The sequence below is a fragment of the Hyperolius riggenbachi genome, chromosome 1 (assembly GCF_040937935.1).
Source record: "Hyperolius riggenbachi isolate aHypRig1 chromosome 1, aHypRig1.pri, whole genome shotgun sequence".
NCBI lineage: Eukaryota > Metazoa > Chordata > Amphibia > Anura > Hyperoliidae > Hyperolius > Hyperolius riggenbachi.
Window position 1 is genome coordinate 282,817,630 of NC_090646.1, and position 9,332 is coordinate 282,826,961.

Below are 9,332 nucleotides of genomic sequence, written 5' to 3' on the forward strand. Positions count from 1 at the left end.
GGATTCGCAAACTACTGCAAAAGGTTCGGTTTGCGCAAACTTTCGCGAACCGCAATAGACGTCAATGAAGATGCGAACTTTGAAAACTAGAAACATTTATGCTGGCCACAAAAGTTATGGAAAAGATGTTTCAAGGGGTCTAACACCTGGAGGGGGGCATGGATGAGTGGGATAGACGCCAAAAGTCCTGCTTCACACTGACACACCAAACTCACTGTGTAATGCACCGCAAACAGCTGTTTGCGTAGTGACGGCCAAGTTGGACTGGTGTGCACCATGGCGAGAGTGCAGGGCCATGGCGGTTTTCAAGCCCATATGGTCGCCGGGCTGTGCTAGCTTAATGATAGAACAACAGTGACTGTCCAGCTGATCAAATTTTTCTGTCCACAACCTTATTATCTTCGTGTATTTAGGTAAGCATAGGTAGGTGTCCCAGTATAGGTAGATATCATGAAGTTGAAGAGTGGACTCGCACACCAGCTTCTCAATAGAGCCAAAAAGTGTTGTTTATTAATCCATAGTATGTCAAACACAGAGCATGACAATTGTTTCGGGGCCGCTATGGGTCCCCTTCATCAGATAAGTGCAGATAAGTTTGTCTGCACTTATCTGATGAAGGGGACCCATAGCGGCCCGAAACAATTGTCATGCTCTGTGTTTGACATACTATGGATTAATAAACAACACTTTTTGGCTCTATTGAGAAGCTGGTGTGCGAGTCCACTCTTCAACTTCATGATATTTTCCGGATGTTGGCTTAGCATCCAGGACTCAGCACCCGACTCTGTACGGAAAGGTGTGCCGCTCCTAACCCTATTTTTGCAGTATAGGTAGATAGGCATAGGTAGGTGCCCCAGTAGTTAGCTAGGCATAGGTAGGAGTCCCAGTATAGGTAGGTAGGCATAGGTAGGTGTCCCAGTATAGGTAGATAGGCATAGGTAGGTGTTTCAGTAGTTAGCTAGGCATAGGTAGGAGTCCCAGTATAGGTAGGTAGGCATATGTAGGTGCCCCAGTAGTTAGCTAGGCATAGGTAGGAGTCCCAGTATAGGTAGGTAGGCATAGGTAGGTGCCCCAGTAGTTAGCTAGGCATAGGTAGGAGTCCCAGTATAGGTAGGTAGGCATAGGTAGGAGTCCCAGTATAGGTAGGTAGGCATAGGTAGGTGCCCCAGTAGTTAGCTAGGCATAGGTAGGTGTACCAGTATAGGTAGATAGGCATAGGTAGGTGCCCCAGTAGTTAGCTAGGCATAGGTAGGAGTCCCAGTATAGGTAGGTAGGCATAGGTAGAAGTCCCAGTATAGGTAGGTAGGCATAGATAGGTGTCCCAGTAGTTAGCTAGGCATAGGTAGCAGTCCCAGTATAGGTAGGTAGGCATATGTAGGTGCCCCAGTAGTTAGCTAGGCATAGGTAGGAGTCCCAGTATAGGTAGGTAGGCATAGGTAGGTGCCCCAGTAGTTAGCTAGGCATAGGTAGGAGTCCCAGTATAGGTAGGTAGGCATAGGTAGGTGCCCCAGTAGTTAGCTAGGCATAGGTAGGTGTACCAGTATAGGTAGATAGGCATAGGTAGGTGCCCCAGTAGTTAGCTAGGCATAGGTAGGAGTCCCAGTATAGGTAGGTAGGCATAGGTAGAAGTCCCAGTATAGGTAGGTAGGCATAGATAGGTGTCCCAGTATAGGTAGATAGGCATAGGTAGGTGCCCCAGTAGTTAGCTAGGCATAGGTAGGAGTCCCAGTATAGGTAGGTAGGCATAGGTAGGTGCCCTAGTATAAGTAGGTAGGTAGGCATAGGTAGGTGTCCCCGTACAGGTAAGTAGGTGCCCCAGTAGTTAGGTAGGCATAGGTAGGTGTCCCAGTATAGATAGTTATGCAGGGCCTGGCTGGCACAGTAATAGCAATTACCAAGGTCCAGCTGCAACAGATAGGGCTGTATAATGCAGTGTCAGTGGGCAACACAAAAAAAAAACACATCAGGAGAACATTAGCTCTCAAAAGAGCTGTTGAGGGGTGCTATTTTAGCAATAACAATCAGCCAGGAGCAAGCTAACAAGCCTACAAGAGCCTAATTAATCTTTCCCTATGAGAGTCTGCCAGCAGCTGTCCCTTCACAAATTAATGCAGGCACACAAGTGTAAAAGCCAGCGTGCCTGCCTTTTATAAGGGGAAAGTGGCTCCAGCCCTAATTGGCTACAATGTGCCTGCTGACTGTGATGTAGAGGGTCAAAGTTGACCCTAATGGCGCACTATGGGGGCGACCAAACTTCCGCAAAAGTTCGCCTTCGCTGGTGAACACGAACCACCGAAAGTTCGCCTGGAACCGTTCGCAGGTGAACCGTTCGGGCCATCTCTATCCAGCAACGAAATGACTATAAAGAATGCAGCCCAGTGTTTAATCCACTAATTCATTTTGCTATCCTCTAAGGCAGCAAACAACCTTGTCTTTCCAGATTGCTTTAATTGAGTCTTAATTAGCTTACCTGTAGACGCCACCTGGAACATTGCTTGAGCAAGTGCTACCCTGAAAATCTGGCAAGTTTACTGCCTTTGAGAACTAAGTTTACAGATCACAGCTATACAGCTGACTGAAGCAAACCTTTCTCTCCTGTCAAGCATCTATGAGTTCAAAGAGGTGAGATGGGAATCATACATACTGAGCGCAACTGCAGACTGATCTGCAACACACAAGCTAATCTGAAGGACATTGTTCAATGAATTTTCTACATATTTTATATTTCCTAAGTCTGAAAATTGCATTCTGACTCTCTGTCCAAGTACTAAAATACCTTTTTATAAAGCCCTCTTTTTTCATGAATTATAACGATCAGCAGCACATTCTGACATCACAACATTTTTTCTTTATTTTTTTTCTAGTATTGATAGTGCTGAAATACAGATAAGAGGAGGTTTCTTTTTTGAGATCCAACAGAAGAGGAGGACCACAGCGTAAAACTTGAAGTTTACTGGCTAAATTGAGTAAACAGAACATTCATTTATTTCAAATAATGATTTTCTTTATTTTATTTCTAGATCTTATTGAAATGTTAATAGTTAAGTTTAGTTCATGAGTATTAACCACGTGCCGACCGCCCACTACCAATAGGCGGCGGCAAAGTGGCACCCCCAGGACCGCGTAACGCGATCGGCGATGGCACCTGGGGGACTGATTAGCCGGGGATTGCGTGCATAGATGCGCGCGCATCCGCCGGCATAAGGCTCCGTCCACCAGCAACATCAACCCGCTGGCCAATTAGCAGCGTCGGCGGGTTGTTAACCCCCGACCTACCACATACAAAGTGTATAATACACTTTGTTAAGCTAACAAAGTTTATACTGGCTGCCTCCTCCCCTGGTGGTCCCAGTGATCGAGCGACCACCAGGGGAGCAGGTAGCGATTGTAGTAAACACACAAAAACACTGATCCTGCCCCCCCTGCCCCCTGATCACCCACAGCACCCCTCAGACCCCCTCCTGATCACCCTCTCAGACCACTGTTTGCACCCAATCACCCCCTGAACACCCATCAATCACTCCCTATCACTATCTGTCAACGCTATATTTTAGATTAGGTCCTAAACTCCCCAGTGCATTGCCTGCATCTATTCCCCCTCTAATCACACCCTGAGGCACCCATCAATCACCTCCTGTCACCACCTGTCACCCCATAGCACACCTACCCATCAGATCAGGCCCTAATTTGCCCCATGTGGGCTCCTGATCACTCGGGCAAACCCAACCCTCAGATCCTCCTCAGACCCCCTTCCGATCACCTCCCCAGTGCATTGATTGCATCTATTCTCACCTCTAATCATCCCCTGAGACACCCATCAATCACCTCCTGTCACCACCTGTCACCCTTTAGCACTCCTATCCATCAGATCAGGCCCTAATCTACCCCCTGCGGACTTCTGTTTACCCGGCCAAACCCTCACCCGCCCCACCGCAGTGACAGAATTTTTTTTTCTGATCACTGCTGGTCTCTACGACTTAATTGTGGCTGAGACCAACCGTTATGCCACACAATACTCAACCGCCAATCCAAGAAGCTACCATGCCCAGCCTTTTCAGTGGAAACCGCTCCAAGTTTCCAAACGTAACATTTTTTGGGGCCTGCTCCTTAACATGGGTCTAGTCAAAAAGAATGTATTGCAGTCTTATTGGTCTACGCACTCAATACATCACATGGCCATGTTCTCTGCTGCCATGTCCAGGTCACGATTTGAGAACATCCCGCGCTTCCTGCACTTCAGTCCCAATGCAACCTGTCATCTAAGAAGCCACCCTGCTTATGACCGGTTCCACAAAATTTGGCCCCTCATAGACCACCTGTCATCAAAATTTGCAGACGCTTTTACCCCTGAACAGTCATTTTGAGGCATTTGGTTTCCAGACTACTCATCACGGTTGTGGGCCCCTAAAATGCAAGGGCAGCATAGGAACCCCACAAGTGACCCCATTTTAGAAAGAAGACACCGTAAGGTATTCCATTAGGTGTATGATGAGTTCATAGAAGATTTAATTTTTTGTCACCTTCCTATACTGCCCTGGCATTTTAGGGGCCCTAAACCGTGAGGAGTAGTCTGGAAATCAAATGCCTCAAAATGACCTGTGAAATCCTAAAGGTATGGGTGCGCATCCAAGAAACGCGTAGGGTGGAGCTACAGGCGAAGGAAGCTGGCATGGTGGAGCTCATGCTGATACATGAACATTTCCATTTCAGCTAACTTGTGACAAAAAACAAATGAAATCTGCCATTGACTCACCATGCCCCTCTTTGAAAACTTTGGGGTGTCTTCTTTCCAAAATGGGTTCATTTGTGGGGTGTGTTTACTGTCCTGGCATTTTGGGGGGTGCTAAATTGTAAGCCCCCCCTGTAAAGCCTAAAGGTACTCATAGGACTTTGGGCCCCTTAGCGCACCTAGGCTGCAAAAAAGTGTCACACATGTGGTATCGCCGTACTCAGGAGAAGTAGTATAATGTGTTTTGGGGTGTTTTTACACATACCCATGTTGGGTAGGAGAAATATATCTGTAAATGGACAATTGTGTGTAAAAAAAAAATCAAAAAATTCTCATTTACAGAGATATTTCTCCCATCCAGCATGGGTATGTGTAAAAATACACCCCAAAACACATTATACTACTTCTCCTGAGTATGGCGATACCACATGTGTGACTTTTTTTGCAGCCTAGGTGCGCTAAGGGGCCCAAAGTCCTATGAGCACCTTTAGGCTTTACAGGGGGGGCTTACAATTTAGCACCCCCCAAAATGCCAGGACAGTAAACACAACCCACAAATGAACCCATTTTGGAAAGAAGACACCCCAAAGTTTTCAAAGAGGGGCATGGTGAGTCCATGGCAGATTTCATTTGTTTTTTGTCACAAGTTAGCAGAAATGGAAACTTTCATGTATCAGCATGAGCTCCACCACGCCAGCTTCCTTCGCCTGTAGCTCCGCCCTACGCGTTTCTTGGATGCGCACTCATCAAGGGCCCCTGATGAGTACGCATGCACGAAACGCGTAGGGCGGAGCTACAAGCAAAGGAAGCTGGCGTGGTGGAGCTCATGCTGATAAATACTTGTTTTTACTTTGAACATGTGAGTGCACTAGATTTTTATATATTTTAATACATTTGTATGGTTTTACGCTATGTGGAGTCCTTCAGTTGATAGGCTGATGTGAAGGTTCTGCTCCTATGGTGATTTATCTGCTGAGGATTGGCTGGAAACATTATACCTGGATACACTAAGCGCTTCTGCTGTCTTATAATTTGGATGGCAGAGAGTAAGGTGAGAGGCCACGTGATATAGCACCAGGGTGATATATATTTCAAGAGGTAAATTCACTGACAACTGTGAGATAGTTGAGAAATGGCAAACGGTCAGTTTTTCAAAAACAGAACTGGGTTTAGGTCAAATGGATTGATGAAAAGAGGAAATTGGATGTGGATATTTGTACTACACAACAGGGTTGCAAACCTACCACATAAATACAGTCATTGAAAATGAGCCCTTTTTTACCTTATCTGTGATGTCCATTACAAAACTGGATTATCTATGTATTTACTCATGGATACTGGTCCCCAGTGCAGATTAATGCAAGTAGAGCTTGCTGAGTTTTTAGAAATCGTGGCAAGGACAGAGCTAAGGAGCTATGGGCCCCGCATGCAAATTTTACATTGCCCCCCCTCCCCCCCCAAGCACTATATACAGTACATAACAATTGATATGGCGCAGCAAAACCTGTCAATGGCAACTACAGTAGCAGAGGTGCTAGAAGGGGATGGGGAACAGTCTGTCAATGATTACCACTATTCAAAGTATCTATAGACGTGATTATTATGAGCACAGGACCGATAGAGATCTAATACTACAGTTGAGGAAGGGCCCTATGGGACCCCTCTGGCCCAAGGGCCTTGATGCGGTTGCAACCTTTGCAACCCCTATTGCTACACCCCTGAATCCTGGCTCTCTCAATCTATATCACTGTGTTCTTTGCTGACAGGGTGATCATATGGAATCATGGGATCACACTACCAAGAGCAAGGAATGCTCTGGCAGATGGGGATCCTGGAGAAGGAGGCCCAGGAACTTATAGGAGATAGTAATTATTATTTATAATAACATAGAGCAATATCAAAGGACACAAGTAGCAATAACAAAGGGAAGTATTAGAAAGGGACTTCATGGGTAGTACTATAATAGGTACCATTAGCAATGTAAGAAAATAAAACATATTTTGAGGAATAATACAGCACTACCATCCATTCCAGCTCTATAAACAATCAGAATATTTGTGCACACAGTTACAGGGCAAGAATATTCATTCCACAGCACTACAGAATAGGTTGGCGCTTTATAAATTAATAATAATAATTGCCTTAGTAAATGGAGTATGTGGTCTTTGGCATCCTTAGCTCATTAAATAGGTGTCATGGCGTGTTGGAGTCAGTGACAGACTTGGCCATTCTTATGTCACCTCCCTTGTAAGAAATTACCCTGCTAGTCTGATGAAGAAGAAATATAAATTTTAATTAATAATGAATGATAATATGATTTTCCTATAGTAATCATGAAGCTCTTAATTGTCTGCAACCTAATTAATCAGTCAGAGTATCTCCGTAGTCATCTATTGTATCTGCTGAAATGACTCAGATTATGGCTTGCAGTTCATTTCTAGAGCACTGCAGCATGCAGATATTTGCAACAGATATTCCAGCTCCACCTAATTGCCATGGCCATTACAAAGCCACATGATGGTGTTTACTTCAACTGTGGATTTTCATGATATAGCATCAGCAAAGAAGTGAACATTGTAGTTATGAGAGAGCTACAGCTTTATAATCACCTTGTAATGATGAATGGAAATGTCACCCATTGCATATAAGGATATAGGAGAACTATTCAGGATTTCTACTCAAAAATTAATTAAAGCTGCAATAGAGTTAGTGCTTGATGTAAAAAATTCGCGCCAAGCCATGTGAAAGTGGATTTATTATATCAGTGTATGCGTTTGGACATATCTAGCATCTACAGGTACATTTCAAGGACACAGAACAACAGGAGGGCAGTGGCAATGCACAGAAAAACATGGTCACCATATCCAGCTATGAACAGGTAAAACACTGATGTTTTCTCACTATCTAAAAGCCAGGTCAGGGCTTTTATAAATTCAAATTAAAAAAAATGCAGGTTTGTTTTTTCAAAATAAAAAAAGTAAACTAGCTGCCATAGCAATTCATAGCTCTTATAGATCAGGTCAGTTTGAAGCCATGCCTCATGCTTGACTATCCCTTTTTATTGCTTTATTTACGTATTTAGCTATCACACATATATATCCATCAAGTTGAAACAGAATGCTCCTCAAATGTCAGTAAAATGTCAGAGTCATGTTTGATTGGTTATTGCAAAGAGGATTTGTGCTGGAATCCCAGATACTCCATTCAGCATTGAAAAAAAGGTGTTACATTGGTAAGCAGCTTCAAAGTGTTATCACTGTGCAAATAATAAACTGTACACAAACCAATTGCACAGAAAATAAAACTGGATTTAAACAAGTGTTTAGGAAAAACATCCATATGAATTTTACCTACACTTCATGTTACTGTTTGTAGGACAAGGGTCTATAGCTCAGACATGGTTCCATTTTGTCTCTGAATGTAAACGATTAACAACTGGGGTGTTTTTCGTTTTTCCTTCACAGGAGATTAATGCATTAATCAATGTATTTGTTATATTGTCAGGGAGCTACTCATAATCAAATAATCAGGGCAAAAGCGTAGCTAGAAAGCACGGGGCCCCATAGCAAAAAATGATAAGGCATCTTTGTGCCCTCCAACACACATACGTTTTAGGTAGCCAGAGGTGTCCCCCGGAATTACTAAACGCCCCAGTATTGGTAGCCAGAGACACCCCCAGTATTAGGTAGCCCCCCAATATGCATAGTCTGAGGGGCCTCCAGTATTAGGTAGCCCCAGTTGAAATTACTTCTATTCTTTGCTCTGCTTGCATTACTCTGCACCTTAGGGGGACCACTGAAGACCCCAATATCGCTGCCAGCCATTGCCACTGGACTCCCTTTGGCCACAGGCCCCATAGCAGCCGCTACGGCTGCTATGGTGATCCCTATGCCACTGAAGCAGGAATCAACGGGCCTCACAGCAATATTTCGGATGGTTATTCGGGACCGGGTAAGGGAAAATGTATGCCCCCTCCTCCTCTCCCCGCCCACCCACACCACACACATGTCAGAAAGTAGTTTTAGGTGGCCTTTATGTTTGGTAGCCAGAGGTTCCCCCCCCCCCCCCAGGAAGGAAAGATATAAAGGGACAGTTATTCATTAATGTTAACATCTAGAATTAAAAATCAGTCTATTCACTATAACAATATTCTGTAAGGTGACCATCTGTTTCATGTACAATTTCCAGTTTAACATGGACTGACATTTTTTGAGATTGTGGAGTAAAATAAACCCATTTTAATATACTCCCATTTTCATAATGGTTGAAATATACAAGGAAAATGTGTAAGGTAGCCTGTGTCTCAAATGTATATAAAAAGAAACACTTTAAATGTAGCAGAATGATATTCTGAATCTCTCAGCAGCGCTTCTGGCAGAATCCAAATCAAGAAGGAAAGCATCTTTCGGGCTTTGCACAAAGCATCTATTAGCAAATGCTCTATCTCACAGCACTACACAAACCACATTTGCATTACTACTACTCGCCAAGCCAACTGGCAAACAGCTTCACCAACGGAATTCATCCATATGTCATCAAGAAAATGCATTTTTAAAACAATGACATTATGAATCGTACTGTTCATCTTGGCCCCATGCAAGAA